Raw genomic sequence first — 17,122 nt, 5'->3', positions numbered from 1 at the left:
TTACGTTTTTGAAGTCTCTATTTCAAGTGGAAGGCTTTCCCAGTGTTATTGTCACCGACAATGGGATGCAATTGACCTCGCACAACATGCGGACTTTTATGTCTCATTGTGGTGTTTCTCGTCATAGGACCGCTCTATATAACCCACAAGGCAATGGTCTTTGTGAAAGGATTAATAGATTGGTTAAGGGCACTATCCAGCTGGCACTATCTGGAAAGGGGAATGCTTTGGAACGTGTGCAAGAAATGCTCTGTGTGTATCGAACCACAATTCATGGTGGCATGACAAAGTCTCCTTTTGAGCTCATGCGAGCAAGAGTTCCAGGAACAAAACTGGTTCCTTCTTGGATTAAAAATGTATTTGGTGAAACTCAGGGGGTGCAATTGGCAAATGTGAGGAGCAATATTTCAAAAGGGGATCTTGTGAAAGTCAAACCGGGAGGGGTTTCTAGGGGTTTAACGAAATTTAGGGGTCCTTTCCTGGTCAAAGTTGTTTTTCCACATTATGTTGTTCTTGAAAATGGAGAAAAGTGAAACTTGAAGAGGGTCGCTTTGTACCAGAAAGATGTTCCTTCATCTCCTTGCAATTTTGTAAATGATTCTATTGTTGATTTTCATGAGGAGAGGGGTAGTGGTTACATGTTAGCTTCTCCTCAGCAGGAATCTGCTTCATTCTCTTTTCCTTCTGACAGGATTGGTGATGGTGGTGGTGATGTCTCGAATTCTGGTTTTCCTAGTCTTCGAAGCACCATCACTGACTCTTCTTCTTCTCAAGTACCCTTTTCTCTTCCCACTCCTAAGGTTCAAAGGTATCGTAAACCTCCTGTTTATTTAAATGATTATTTTGGCAACTAATGTTTATTTCTCTGTTTTGTAAAGAAGGGAGATGTGTTGTAGATTTATTCTATTGCCCTTCTTTTCCCTCTCTATGATCTTCTTCCCTCTCTCTGCCTACATGCTATTCTAGAATGCTTATACTAGATTGTAAGACTCAGGTTCTGCTTGGTCAGTTGGGTACTGGTCAGCAGGGGTTGAGTTTACTTACTGCTGTGCTCTGCATTGTGCTCTGCAATAAATCGCTACTACTATTAGAGATTTACTTACGACAAGTGGCATTCCTCTGTGCATCATCTGGCCTGTGGTCTAGATCTTGTTGGATTGCTCAATTTATGTGAGGCCAGAGAGTCAGTGCAAGAGATGGTCCAATTGTTGAAATTATTGAGCGCTTTGAGAGGCTATTGATGTGTTTGGATCTTTAGGTGTTGAGTGAGGTGATCCAGTCCTTGTCAGTGATGCTGTTCCAGTTTCTGCGGGCTGGTCTGGCTGTGGTGCATTTGCGATTTACTGTGTCAGAGGCTGGTTAGCAAGTATACTCACCAGATTGACTAACCTTAGATCCTGGTTGCAGTGGGAGCAATGAACAATGCCTGATTTCCGGTGCCCTATTGCACTCTCCAGATCAAATATTGGCTGCTCTTAATTTGAGACAACGCAGAGGGGAAAGGAGGAAATGGGATGAAAAAGAACATATTCCCCCTGGATGTGCAATTGGCTGTGCTGCTGCTTTTCATCACACTGCTCTGCTTGGTAATTCCCCTTACTGCTTTTAATTATCTACTTCTCTAGATTTCGGTAAAATTAGCTGGGTGTATCACTACAAAGATACGAGACATGTTTACTACACCTCCCCACCACTGGATGCTCAATCCCCTTTGAGGCCTACATTCTGTGCTCAAACCCTGCTTTGCCTCCACTGTGGCTTGTTTTTCTTTCAAGCCTCGGTTAGCTGTTGGGTAAAGTATGAATGTCCAACCTTGAAGATTGTTTGACTGTAGCTTCGAACAATGAACTTGGTGCTTGTGAGTTTGCCCAAATGTGCCTTTGTCTGTGAGCACCTAGAACTTTGCCCTCTCAATCGCGCTAATGAGTTGTTATGTTTATCTGGATTTTAGGTCCTGTTCTAGTCACTGCGACCTTCTCAAATAATCATGCTTAGGCTAACACAATGCCTCACAACGTTTTTCCTAAATTTAAAGTTAGTCTCTACTATTTCTGGTTAAGTGATATGTTGAGTGCTCATAGTAAAGCCTAGGATCAATTGTACTCACCAGAGTCATTTCATAGTGCTGGAATCAGTGAATACCAGGGAATGCTGGGATGTTGCCTGCTCGGCTGACTGGACAATCAAGAATGAAGTCATTCCAGGAAGTTGGATAGGATTGTGCAGGTAAGTTGGACAACCGAACAGAAGCATGCTTCTACTGAGTTCCTAAATGCCAAGCAGGGTGTGACAGACGGATGTAGCTTTTATAGGTAATGGATTCAATATGGCCGCTGAGGATTCCAGAAGGTTCCGGAATATTAAATGTCTTTCAAGAAGTTTCCCATGGGTGTTTAGAACATTCTTAATAAAAGTAACCTAGTGCAAGTGAGCCAAATCGGATTGGCGGTGAATTCTGTGGACAAATGGCCCTTTGAATACTTGATAACTAAAAATGCTAAGATGTGAGGCCTCACCACTGTGTTCCTCAGGCTACTCAGTGACTACTCTGTTCCTTCTGCGTCCTACTGGCATCACCACTACCCCTTTGTGTTGTGTCTAACTAAGATATTTCAGGAGGCCCCAGGTGATCTTACACAGATAGCCGCAACTCAGGGCAGAACACATTAGGGGACTCTGGGTGGTCATGACAGACCGTAACGGGTTTGCTGAACTTCATGAGAATGTGCTCTGTCCAAGGAGATTGATATGGACTCATTCACTCTGATAATGTCAAAAGTGGTAAAAATAGGGTCTAAGGAGAAGTCCAGTGATGTTTGTGGGTCCCTTTACTCATTGGGTGAGGCCCAGGTTTCCAAGATCTTCAATGAGTGCCTTTTGGTTGGGGTTGCTGTGGTCTTCCAGATGGACATTCAGGTCTCTGAGTAGGATATAATTGCTAGTGGCGAGTGGTACCACAAAGTGAAGTCTGTGTTTGTCTTGCCTGGTGTTCTGGTAGCTGGGAGATGGCGGTGGTGATGTCAGATGTTGATGCAAGGTTCAGTCAGGTGTCTGTGTGGAAAAGTAAGTCCAGGCATTGTCATACAGCAAGTCCCAGATCTTTGTAGCATATTTGGTGAATGAGTAGATGTTGACCTGCAAGCATGCTGTGTTAGTGGTTGTCGGACTCTGTGGGCACGAGAGAGTAAATTGTTGGGTGCTGTCAGTGTTGGTATGGTGAGTGTTGAGTGTTTGTAAGTGCATGAAAGCTTGCAGGAAGCACATGATGTTTCCCTGTTGTTGTATATTGCAATGATGCAGCAACATGTGTAGTTGCACTCAGTGTTGAGGGCATGGGGGTTACAGCGGGTAGTGGCGGGAGGTCCAGCGTTCCTGGTGCTGGTTGCGGTCCAGGTTGCGTGCTGATGAGCTTTTTTTTGGCATGCCAGTGGTGCACACATGTTGCAGCTGCCATTTAGTATGTCCTGGGAGGGGGAGGAGTGATGTCACTTATTGTGCAGATGGATGCGGAGAAATGCAGTGATGGCACTTTCTGTGCAGTTGGATGATGAGAATGCAGAAAAAGAGTCCTTAGTACTGATAGGAAAGTAGAAGAGCAAATCTGTCAGCTAATCTAGCTATTCTTTTATTATTCAATGAATATCAGGATCATTATGTGTTGAGAATAGAACAGTTAAGCTAACCAACCATTGTGAGTTTGAAGATAGCAGAAAGGCAAGCAACACCACATCAAGGATCAAGGCTAACCAAACATGGGGGCATAATAACAAAGGCATCGCACAAACCTGAGCGTCACTAAAACAGCTGCTTCAGTGGTGCTATGCCCTGCTCCATTTTTACAAAGCGGTGCTAAGCCACTTTGAGTGGCTTAACGCCGGCTTGTAAGTACTCCGTAACTTTTGTGCTGCATGACGAGCCGACCCTGCTCGCACGCTAGAGCGATGTGCTGAGGAGTACTTGTCTCGTATTCTGTGGTTAATTTCGCCGGATTGACTCCAAAAGCCACGAGGTTATTATATCTATAAGGAGTAGAACACATTGATTTCAACTACCCCTTGCTGTACTAAGATTTTTTATATTTATATCGGAGAAACATTCAAATCATCAGCAACTGCTACATTTGTTTCTCTAGTTATTGGAAATTGTTATGTTGACTGTTCAGTTAAAACTTATCTCCTGATGATGACCTGGAATTTATCATAAAGGTTGAAACGCTATAGACGCAATTGTCGCCATCACTAATGAAGGACACATTGTTTTGTTTGTGGCAATATCAGTGTTGTTCTGAAACCCCCCTTTTTTATGTAATTCCTTCTGTCTGCCACTTGCCTGGTTTTCGTATTGCATATTCATTTTTAAATGTACCAGTATATATTTCTGAGCCTTACCTTATAAGTGATTTTACTAAACACATTTTGTATGTATTTCCGGATATTCTTTATATGGGCCCTTATTGTTTCTCCATTTCTCACTTTTTTGTGCATGTATAGATACTTGGGGCATCATTAGGATGGCGGGCGGACTTAGTCTGGCTGCCATCCTTCTGTAGAATGGTACCACCCGCCATTGGTGCCGGAGTCCCGTTGGTGGCATTAGGATGCACCGGCCACACTGGCGGGCACATCCTGCATTCCGGAAATTGCGGTGGGCGGTGCTCTCAGCAGCGCTTGCCACAATTCCAAGAAGGCATATCGTGCAGTTCCATGCACAACGTGGCAGGCACCGCGCGGTGCCTGCTATGTTGTGCATTGAACTGTGCACCCCCCAGAATCCATGGGGGCCCGCTACGGGCCCCCAATGGCAAAAATCGCCTGCCTTTCCCGCCACTGGAAGGCATGTGCCCGCTGCTATGCTAATATGGATGGCATGTAAACAGCTTCGACTGGGTGGAAAACCGGCAGACAGTCTTTCCATCCGCAGGGGTCCCCCCCGCCATGGTAATGTGGCGGGGGTCATTTCAATGCGGCTGATGTTTTTCAGCGGGCGGATTGCCACCGCCATACGGGCTGTGGCGATCCACCCGCTATCCTAATGAACCCCTTGTTATCTTTAATAACTGTCTATTGCTTGTATTTGTTTGTGCAAATTCTGCACACTCTTTGAACCGTTTTTAGGATAAACTATTGATTGCCCCTGGTTCAGGTGTATAGGGGTGCCCCTGTGGTGGTTGAATGCCTTGTAAGTACCGCCTGTGTTTTGCTGTGGGCGTTTCAATGCAACAGCCATTGCATTTTGATGCTGCCCCAGATTTACAAGAATATGTAAATCTGAGGCAGTGCCAAAAACCAATGCCAGTGATAAGCATGTGTTAGAGCAGCACAAGGAGAAATCCTTTCATTTCTCCTCTTTGTTAGCTCTTTCTTTGTGTGCTGCATTCTGCAAAAAGAAGCAGCAAAATGCAATTAATGATTGTTTTTGTGCAGGAAGGTGTCCCTAACTGCACAAAAACAATCATTAACCCTTTGCGTGCTCGTGAAGGAACCGTTCCGTCACGAGCCTCGGGTGGGCTGTACTGGTGACGGAACGGTTCCGTCACGGCCCGCTCCCCGCGCCTGCGCGGCGCGAATTCCGCGCCTGCGCTGACGTTCTAAAGAGCGGGCGGGGCCATGACAGAACCGTTCCGTCACAAGCACAGCTCACCCGGGGGCCCTGACGGAGCGGTTCCGTCACGAGTACGGGAGCGCCGCGCGGCCCCCCCTCCCCCTTAGCACTGCGGCAGAATAGCCGCCGCAGCTAAGGGGTTCATTAATGGCAATTTGCTACACACATACACGTAGCAAATTGCCATCATTGATTGTCTATGTGCAGGAAGGGTCACCTTCCTTCACATAGGTAGGCTGGCGCCAGAGAAGCAATTCAATTTCAATTTCAAATGTCTTTATTTCGATTGTTTCATCATAAAAGACAGTACCAATAAAAACACATTCCCAGGCCCATGGTCTCTAGGAGCATTCAAATTTGCTTAAACCATTGTATATTACCGTAACCCATAATGGATCTAACATCAATAATAGCCTTAGCGTATAGGGCTAGTTCAGGGGTGGTCCAGATCCTCCTCCATAGAGCCACTGGTTTAAAACGAGCAATGTCATCTATGGAGTGACAACCCAAATCCATTAGCAGCGGTTTCATGGGGCTAGAGCAGGGAAGACCTGTAAGATTCCTAAGGAATTTATTTTGTATTTTTACCAACGGAGATAGGTCAGCAAAACCCCAGAGGTCCGCACCGTACAGGATCGCTGAACCTATCCTAGAGTTATAGATCTTCAAAGCTGGAACTATCCTTTTGGTCTGAGACATTCTCTGTTCTTTGACCAAACACCCTGAGAGCTGGGCATACTTAAGAGATAAGGTATCTATTTGGGGCTTCCAACTAAGTTTACTCTCCAAGACAAACCCCAGATAGGTCATGACATTTGCTCGCTCTAGCTTTGTTTTATTCAGCGTGACATGACCAACCACTGACCTACCTTTAGAGAGAATCATGAGCTTAGTTTTGGTGACATTAACCTCTAGGTCATGATCTTGGCAGAATTCTTCAAACTTATGTAGGGCCGCCTGCAGGCCCGCTTGTGTCTGCGATAGTAAAAGGGTGTCATCTGCAAACATGAGTAGCGGAAACTTGGTGCCACCCAGGGATGAAGATGAAAAATACTGCACAACCCTGTTGATGAATAACAAAAACAAGGTTGGCGCTAGGACGCACCCTTGCCTGATACCCAGTGACACTGTGAATCTATTTGTGACTTGCCCTTACTTACCCCAGCGTACTTGTGCAAAATTTGCCACGTGGAGCTTAATTACAATATTCAGGAGCTCCGGGGGCATCCCCATATTTCTCAAAACCCCCCTTAGTTTGGCCCTAGGAACTAGATCGAATGCTGACTTAAGGTCGACAAAAGCGGCATATAGGGTACCACCGCCTAAGCTTTCTGTCCTCCAATAAATCAGTTGGAACCTAAGGACCTGATCAATGGTGCTAACACATGATCTGAACCCAGCCTGGAGGGGAGATAATATGTCCTCCAGCTCAATCCAACTCTGAATTCTTGCCAGGACCATCCTGGCAACAACTTTTTGGATGGAGTCGATCAAGCTGATTGGACGGTAGTTACCCGGGCTTGAGCGATCTCCCTTCTTGAATATTGGCAATATCTCAGCTCCACGCCAAGAGTCTGGGCTAGCAGCCCCCTTGGCAATAGCATTGCCCAGAAATGCAATATAGGGGGCCCAATTTGTTTGGTCGTGTTTGAAGAGGTCTGCCGGATGCAGTCAATACCCGGGGACTATCCACAGGGAATGTTACTTAATGCAACCTCAACTTGTCTACAATCAAATTTTAAGTCGTGTGTGTTTGGCGGGTAGCTCAAATCGTGGGGGTGTATTTCATCAATCAAGTTCAGCCCAGAAAACTGGGACTGAAAGTGCTCAACCCAGGTTTCTGACGGGATATGGTTTGTGGGAACCTGCGAATCATGAGTGTTGCCCTATTTAACTATATGCCAGAACTTGGTTAGATTTTTTAACTTGCTGGCAGCAAGAAGGTCTTGCCAATATTGGTTATCCCAATCTTGTTTAGCCTGCGATCTGGCTTCACGATAGTTTAGCCTAGCTGTTCTAATGTCTACCATAATTTTGGTTTTAATGGCTGAGGCCAATTTACCATATGATTCCCGGCACGATTTGTTATACCATAGTTTACGCTTTGGTTGCCCAGTTGGATTCTTAGATTTGCTTGGTTTGGAAAAATTTGATTTTAGGCCATTAAATAAAGCATCGTGGAGTATGGTTAAATCCCTATTGATATCTTCCTGTGCTGGGAGAGAACGCAAAACTCCCAGAGTCTGCGTTACTTTTAGGCTAATCTCAACTAGCGCCCCAGGATCTATAGCGATCCTTACCCAACGCACCCTGCGTAAATCATTGGTAAGCAAGGCTTCAGCGGTGACTAGCTCTGTTTGATTTTTGCGCCTACAGTCACTGCTTAGGTGTAGGCTCACTACAAGGGGGTTGTGGTCACTCTCAGGCCGATCCAAGATCACCATGTCCTCTAAGGTAGACCAGTACTCTATTTTAATGAGGACATAGTCTATTCGGATTTTATGTAAGCCGTTGTCAAAGGTTGCCCTACCCATTTTATCAGAGGCAGTCCATCCATTTGCCACCCTAAAGCCGCGCTCTAGACAGAGGCCTATCCACTGTAAGGCAGATTCAGTCCATTTCTTGATGGGTGTGAGGTCAAGCGGTGGGATGTTCCACTGAACATCCTCTTCTGACTGAAGTATTTCCCCATCAGTGATAAGATGTTCAAACAAGCAGTTTAGATCCCCTACAATTATTATGTTGGTGTCAGACCTTACTGAGTCCAAAAAAACGATCTAATTTTAGGAAAGTGCCAGTGCCACGACCGCCGGGCTGTCCTCTATTGTACACATTTACGATGAGGATGTCTGCGAGGTCAGGCAGGTGTAGCTTTATTGCTAGCTGGTCCGGGCCATCAACATCAAGTTCTGTGGGTCTACAATTGATTGTTTGTCTGTCCCAAATACTAAGAACTCCTGAGGGTGTGCCATTAGCTCCTCTAACTGCTGCTTTATAGAAGTTTAGGTACCCAGGTTGGTGGATGGGATCCACTGCCCATGTCTCCTGGAAAGCCAATATATCATATTTTTCCACCAGGTCGGACCACTCTACTATGGGGATTTTATTTCTTAGACCTGCTATATTCCAGGAAACCAAGGTGAGCGTGTGTATATTTCTTACTATAGGCACATGGAGGGGAGACACGACCGTTAGGGAGTCCGAGCCTCCAATATTAATGTTTTTTTGGACACCCTATTTCGGGGGGCGTAAGGGTCATAATCCTATCCTCACCTTTTTCCGTCTTGTCCTCCCCCATATGTGCCATTACCACTTGTTTCATGGGCTTCTTACAGGGCGGGGTTAGGTCAGGAGCGCTCTCTAAAGAAACAAAACCAGGAAAAGCGCCAGGTCTTATTTGATGCAGAGAGTAGGGGGAGGGGACTGGGTTTGAGACCTCACAGCCTACACCAGGTATCCCCCCTTTAAACTGCTGCTAGTTAGTCTCTCCGCCCAAGCCATACAACCTTTTTTTTTGTGCCGAGCTAGACTAATAACCCTTTGGCTAATACCCCGTCAGTCCACCCACTCCAAGCTACTTAGTGGCTCGAAGCGATTAATCAGGGGAAGGCGGAACTCATGACTACGGGCTCTATAAGGGCGACTAGGAATCGTTTCCCACCTATCATAGTGGGCAGGGGTCTCACCATAAGAGGAGCTGGGGTAAAACTAGCACAAATCAAGAGATTGTATTCCACTGGCACCCCGCATCCCAAAGTCATAACAAATGTCAACAAAACCGCTCTAGGATCCCTAATAGTTATGATTATACAATCGCCCTCCAAGTCCTTTGTTCTGCTACCCAGCCAGCTCACCCTTCTTACAAATAGAATTTCAGCGTTCATGTGGGATGGGAACGATCTGTTTCCGTTGAGCCAAAAAATCACCTTGTTCTTAAGCTCTCTATGTGACTCTATCTTATCATGTTGGATCCCTGGAACGCCGGCCAGGATTACCGTGTACGGGGCAGACTCCGGGGATAGATTTATACAGGGGGGCTTCAGTAACTTGCCCTCCTTCCGAGGAGTGTTATGCCCTCTAGATTTTGGTTCTATACTGTAATCTGTGGTTGCCGGCTTCTTTCTACCATCTTTAGCTAGAGTTTCTGCTTCCTCCCTAACCCGACCAGTAACAGATGTATTTACTATGCCTTGTGTGGTGGCAATAGGGAGGTGTTGAACATTTGGGCTAGTTGATATAATGTGAGAAGTGGCTTTTGGGGGGCTCTTTCGGTCCATCAAGGGAGGAAGGGGCCCAGATCCGTGCGAGGACTCTATCGCTTTTTCCAATAGTGCCGAGTTGGCCAATACAGCACTTTCTAATTTCCCTACATTCTCGCTAATTTGTTTAACCCTCTCAAATAAGGGTAGCAATAGAGATTTTAATAGATGTTCTAATGTTTCCAAGATGCCTTTAGGAAGTTGGTTAGCTGCGGGCTGGCAGGGTGTTTGCTTAGTAATCCTATTTCAATAATAATTTGTTGGTGTTTGGTGATGTACTATAGGAATAATTGGCTGGGTTGGGGTGGTGGTTTTGATGACTTTAGCACATCTACCCTTTTGAGTCCCTCCCCCGCACTTTCTTTTACCTACAATGGATTTAGACTTGTTGACTTTTCCCCTATTTGGTACTGATGGTGCAGAATCTTGAGACGGGTTGGGGGTGATGTTGGAGGTAGGTTCAGGATGTCTGATACCTAGTAAAGATATACTATCTGAAGTTGAATCCAATGAGGTACTAATGGTAGATGTAACTGCCCCCCTTCATGCTTGGGCCTAGGCTACGGTCACTATCAATCTGCTCCTGCAGCTCTGGGGATACAGCTGCCATGATTTTGCCCAATGAAGATCTTTTCACCAATAGCTCTAGAGACAACCTTTTTTCATTAAGAACAATTTCAAGTTCCAATACACTTGCTGCCCTAGAGATGAACTCGTCAAGGGTACCAGACACAGAGCCCCCAACACGGCCCTGTGCAAACTTCCTCCCATTCCTTGAGCGAAGCACCATTACTAGACGCACCGTTAATGTTAAAGAGAATGGAGAACTTGTTTAGAACGGTATAGAAGTACACAGCCAGCAGCTAAAGGTAAAAACAATGAAAAGCAGAACAAGTGCTGTGGCCCCGTTCTTGATTAAGACTCACTCCCACACCCCTTGGCGACCCGGACCAGCATCAGCCGACTCAGGGCTGAGATAGAGGTGTCCCAGGCGGGCTGAATTCCATAGCGGCCATCTTTGCTTGGGGAAGCGTCAACACGCATTCTAGCGGACAGTATAAAAAGGACACCCAGAACCCGGCGCTCATCCTAGCGTGTGTCTGATTCCCTCCTGAGGCGGAAGCCGGGAGCTTGTGTTACTCTGCTCTGATTTGTATTTTTAAACGTTATTGCACAATTCTTGCTTTGAAACCTTGCACTGTTTTTAAACTCGAATCTTTCACCTAATGACATTTCCTTGAGTGTAACTTCTTGCCCACTCGCTTGATTAAAAAGCAGTTTCACTGTTGTTCCCTGTGGCCCCGTGCTTGATTAAGAAGCGCGACATCTTACCGACTCACTCCCACACCCCTTGGCGACCCGGACCAGCATCAGCCGACTCAGGGCTGAGATAGCGGTGTCCCGGGCGGGCTGAATTCCATAGCGGCCATCTTTGCTTAGGGAAGCGTCAACACGCACTCTAGCGGACAGTATAAAAAGGACACCCAGAACCTGGCGCTCATCCTAGCGTGTGTCTGATTCCCTCCTGAGGCGGAAGCCGGGAGGTTGTGTTACTCTGCTCTGATTTGTATTTTTAAACGTTATTGCACAATTCTTGCTTTGAAACCTTGCACTGTTTTTAAACTCGTATCTTTCACCTAATGACATCTCCTTGAGTGTAACTTCTTGCCCACTCGCTTGATTAAAAAGCGGTTTCACTGTTGTTCCCTGTGGCCCCGTGCTTGATTAAGAAGCGCGACATCTTACCGACTCACTCCCACACGCCTTGGCGACCCGGATCAGCATCAGCCGACTCAGGGCTGAGATAGCGGTGTCCCGGGCGGGCTGAATTCCATAGCGGCCATCTTTGCTTTGGGAAGCGTCAACACGCACTCTACTGGACAGTATAAAAAGGGAAGGGCATGTCTCTGGGCAGCTGGCGCGTACAGCGGACACGCCGGATCTGCCCCGGGGTCGTGTCAGAGACCTGCCCGTCTGCGCCCATCCGCGACCAGGACGTGGCCAAGGTCAGCCACTATGTCGATCTTGCCATACCTTCTATTATTAGGTATGATAAGAAAACTTTACTTAACTTAAGGCAACAGCATTGTGGCTTTCTGCATTCTTGTGGGAGAGGTGTGGCGCCGCGGCCAGGGTGACTGACGCTGGAATCTGGGGATCATGGTTCGATCCCCGGGTCAGGCGGCAGGTTAGCCCAGCACCATGCGACTCTTGGCAATAGCTTGCTTAATCTTCCCGACGGCCCCCAGCGCCTAGAGACCCTAACGGGTGATTGTGCGCTATACAAATGTGGATTATTATTATTATTATTATTATTGTCCCTCTGACCTTACCACCCTCACCTTCCCGTGTATGCGCTGTAATCCCGACCAGGCAGAAAGCACTTCAATGATTCACTGCCCCCTCCAAATAAACCCTAAGTGGTCTCCAACCACTAGCAAATACATCACCATCAAAGCGGGCCTTATTAACAAATGGGACATCCTCTTTCTAACGGAAACTTGGTTAGGGGATGAAACGAATCCCGCCTTGTCCCTTGCCATTCCCCCTGACTATAACATTCTCTGTGCTAACCAACAAAGCCTCAACCATGGCGGAGGCATCGCCATTATTTATAGATCACTATGGACCATCTCCTCCTATCCCCATACTCAAATAGAATCCATTGAAGCTCTCCCTTTCTGCATCCATCTTCCAGCGAACATAACCCTCTCAGGTTTATTAGTATATCGCCCCCCTAAATCCAAGGCTTCCTTCCTTCGGGATTTCTTAGACTACGTCCTCCAGGCTAGCTCCCGCTATGCCAATTTTACTCTACTCGGAGACCTTATCTCCATGTGGAGGACGCCTCTGACCCTACGAGTACTAATTTTCTTTCCACACTTTCAGATGGTGGTTTAAGTCTACTGATCTCCCGCCCTACCCATAAGACTGGTCATACTCTCGATCTCATATGCTTCTACCTAGTAGACCTTACTACTGGTGACCCTTACCCAGTGATTTGATCTGACCATTTTTTTTATTCCTTTGACTATTTCTTTATTCCATCAAATAAGACCTCGAGTACAAGCTAAAACTCTTGTTCGTAACTGGAGCAAGATCTCCTCAGATAGCCTTGGAGCACACCTGGCCTCCTCTGCCCCCAGGGAGGCCATCGACCTAGACTCCAGGCTGAACAATTTTAACTGCTGGATCTCCTCTGCTATAGATTCGATTGCTCCCATTAGGCCCATTAAAACATTTCGTTCTACCCCCTCCTCACCCTGGTACTCGGATGAACTCCGTAAGTGTAAGTCTGCCTGTAAACTTTTGGAGAGACGTTGGAGACTATCATATTCCCCAGATAGCAAATTGAAATATAAATCAGCCCTCAAAAATTTTAGAAAAAAGCTTATTGATCACAAAAGATTTTACCTAGAGGAAAAAATCAACAGAGCCCAAGGTTCCGCAAGAGAAATTTTTAACACTGTGAGATCTTTCACCGACCCCTTGGCCCTCAAACGACAGTCCCCGGTATCACAATCCCTCTGCAACCGCCTCTCAGACTTCTTTGAGGAAAAAATTGCCACCATTTATGATTCCTTTCCTTGTAAAAACAGCACTGACCTTACTGATAATCTCACAGTTCACCCAAAACTCTGTTCAGAACCTTCCAAGATCTTCTCAGACTTTGAAGCAATTTCCCTTGACCACTCTCTGGCAGAATTATCAAAGTGCAGATCTGGCTCGCCAACCGACCCCTGGCCGGCCAAACAATATAAAGCCCTGGCCCCACTCCTTAATCCTGTATTGAACAGTATTTGGAATGACTGTCTTAGTACTGGTACTTTCCCTAACTTGGGGAAACACCACGTATTGCCCCTATCCTTAAAAAGGCAAACGCGGACCCTAACGATCCAGCCAATTACAGGCCCATTTTCCTGTTATCGGCACCAGCCAAGGTACTTGAAAAACTAGTACAACAGCAGCTGGCGAACTTCTTTGAAGCTCACGGGTCATTCCACGACTCGCAACACGGGTTTAGACAAGGCTACAGTACGGAATCGGCCCTGATAGAGATGGCCGACGCTGTTCGATGGAAACTTGACGCAGGATCGAGGGCGGTGTTGTTGCTGCTGATTTGTCGGCAGCTTTCGACACCGTCTCCCATCCTGTTCTCCTTGATCGTCTTCATTCCAAAGGCATCCAAGGCCAGGCCTTGAAGTGGGTGTCCTCTTTTTTGTCTAACCGGACACGGGTGGTTTTCACTCCCCCTTTTACCTCAGAAAGTCGACCTCTCAAGTGGGGAGTCCCTCAGGGCTCCTCCCTGAGCCCTCTTCTTTTCAATGTTTATTTCTCCCCTCTGGCTGAACTGATTGCTCAATCTGGAATCAAAGCCACCTCATATGCGGATGATATCCAACTATTATTTTCTTATGACAGTCTTTCTCAGTCCACATTTGACCCACTAAAAGACTGTCTGTGCAAAGTCGCACGTTGGATGGACAACAACTGTCTCCGACTCAATGCTGGAAAGACGGAGGTCCTCTTTTTCCACCAATCATGTCCCCTGGACTCTAATCTGTGGTGGCCGCATGATCTAAGCATGCCCCCACCCCTAAAGAATCTGTAAAAAACCTTGGAGTCAGATGGGACTCTAACCTCTCCTTCCACAATCAAGTCAAAACGGCCTCAGCGGCCTGTTTCTCAAAAATAAGGATGGTCAAAAAATGTATCAATTTCCTCCCCAGTAACACCAGGAAAACCATTGTCCAAGCATTGATTACATCTCATTTGGACTATGCGAACGGCCTGTATATCGGACTTGCCGCAGGCCTCTGCCACCGGCTTCAAACAGTACAGATTGCGGCAGTCCGACTAGTATGTGGCATTTCCCTCAGAGAGCATATCTCTCCACATCGGCATGCGTTTCATTGGCTACCCATACAGAAAAGGGCTGAATTCAAAGCCCTCACACTGGCTCACAGGGCAATCAAGGGGAAGGGCTCTGCTTATCTTTCTTCCTGTCTGCGCCCCTATAAGAACATCAGATCCCTGCGATCCAGTTCCAAAAATCTCCTCACCACCCCGAGATTCAAAAAGATGCGATCAGGAGGAAAAACTTTCCAAACATGCGCAGCATCCCACTGGAATAAACTTCCGCATGCCATCCGTTCGATCCAGGAAGAACTCCCTTTTCGTAAGGCATTAAAAACATACCTTTTCTGCTAACACTCATGGAGGAAGAGTCATTTCACCCACTGGAGCGCCGGGACACCCTGTTGGGGTAGCTGTGCGCTATACAAGATACACTAATAATAAGTGCTAATAAGTACAAGAGTGTCTCGCTTCTTCAGAACTCACTGATAAAGGGGGTGGCCCTGCCCGGCCTTTGCCGGCCGTAGACGGCCCGCCCTTGTCCCGGGCTTCTCCCGGCGCGTCCCGCGCGTGTCCTCGCGGGACGAGGGACCAGGCGGGGCTTTATGCAGCTCCTGGCGCGCACTGATGTTGTTCGTGCCCCGTGGGATCCTGGGGGTTGTAGGCAGCAGCGGCTTGACCGGCGGAGCCAAGCCCAGCCGGTCAGTGTCCACAAGAGTCCCCGGTGAGTGAAACAACAAAGGAACAGGGGGGCGGAGCCGAGCCGGCCATGGGGAGAAAACCAGTGATTCTAGCTTTCACAGCCACCCACGCCGATTCCGCAACAGCAGGGGACTCGGCCCCAGGCGGGGCTTTATGCGCCTCCTGGTGCGCACTGATGTTGTTCGTGCCCCGTGGGATCCTGGGGGTTGTAGGCAGCAGTGGCGTGACCGGCGGAGCCAAGCCCGGCCGGTCAGTGTCCACAAGAGTCCCCGGTGAGTGAAACAACAAAGGAACAGGGGGGCGGAGCCAAGCCTGGCCACGGGGAGAAAACGAGTGATTCTAGCTTTCACAGTCACCCACGCCGATTCTGGTGCCAGAGAAGCTATTTTAGTGCTGGCGCAAGGGAAAACACAGGGGTGCTCCGTATTCTTGTGAATACAACGCATCCCTGCATTTTTTTAATTACGCAGAACGATGTAGCAAAATTGCTCACAGCGCCAAGCTGCTCCATTTCCTGGTAAATATACACCAAGGTGTCATGAACAGTGGGATTTCTGTCAATCACTAACCTTTTGTATATGCCATAAAATGATATTGCCTACCATACTGTAAAATTAAAACTTGGCCCCATGCATGAGAAGTATCACTGTCAATGACAACTAATCCAGTTAGCAACTTTGTAATCTAGAAATAGTGAAATTTGAATATTTAAACATCATCTGTTTGGTATTCATTATTTGCTTGAGACTGCAGATATTTTCAGAAATGTATGTGATTGTTAGGGATAATGTGCTAATATTTCAAATGTGTTTTATGCAAAATGTGTATTATTACTTCAATCTTCAAATGCAAAGCACATTGTAAGGATAATAAAAATCAGTTCTAAAATGTGCTTTTCTTTAGTAGTATGTTGATGCTATCGTATAGATTTAACAAGACAAATATACATATGGTTGAGGCTTACGCACATGCAGTAATGTTAAATCACACAAACAGCTATATTGCTAACATTACTCTTTTGTGAAGCACACTTAACATGTACTTGTAGACACTGTGACTTCCTGTAGGTATGGTCACTGTTTAGTTCATTATTGAGGTATTTGAGTGCAACACTCGTACTAAAAAAGTAGAAAACTTTTCTAAAACAGTGTTAAAATGTGTAAAAATAACAAAATAATGAAGTGATACAATCAAAAATTTATCACATCACAATACGACACATACCTTGGCTTTTCTTGCTGCATAATTCCAGAAGCCCTGGGTATAAGCCTGGATAAAAAATGAAAAAACAAATCATTTAGAATTAGCCATAAAATACAAAAGGAAACGGTCTGACTTGTGACCCACTCAAAAATTTCCCTTCTTGCTATTTCCAGATTAACATATATTAGCTGATAGGCACACGAGTATTTATAGCTCTACATTTTTCCCGCGAGAAATATTTACATGAGAAACAATTGCTACATCTTGCTCTTGTGATAGGTGCCTTCGTACCTTACTTAATAGATTGCCCCCTGAAATAATGTATGCAGTGTTTTTATTGTCGGAGGCATTAGGCGCAGGGGTTTAATCGTCTGTAAGGAGCAGAATCAGTTTTGTATCCAGCTGGTCCGCATAGCTTCTTTGACCCGGAACAATCTCATCTGTTTTCTCTCCAGTCAATTCCGATATTCTGTGTCCTATCGATGATGTGTTGTTATTAG

This window comes from Lissotriton helveticus, chromosome 2_1 (assembly GCF_964261635.1).
Source record: "Lissotriton helveticus chromosome 2_1, aLisHel1.1, whole genome shotgun sequence".
Taxonomy (NCBI): domain Eukaryota; kingdom Metazoa; phylum Chordata; class Amphibia; order Caudata; family Salamandridae; genus Lissotriton; species Lissotriton helveticus.
This window is presented reverse-complemented; position numbering follows the sequence as displayed.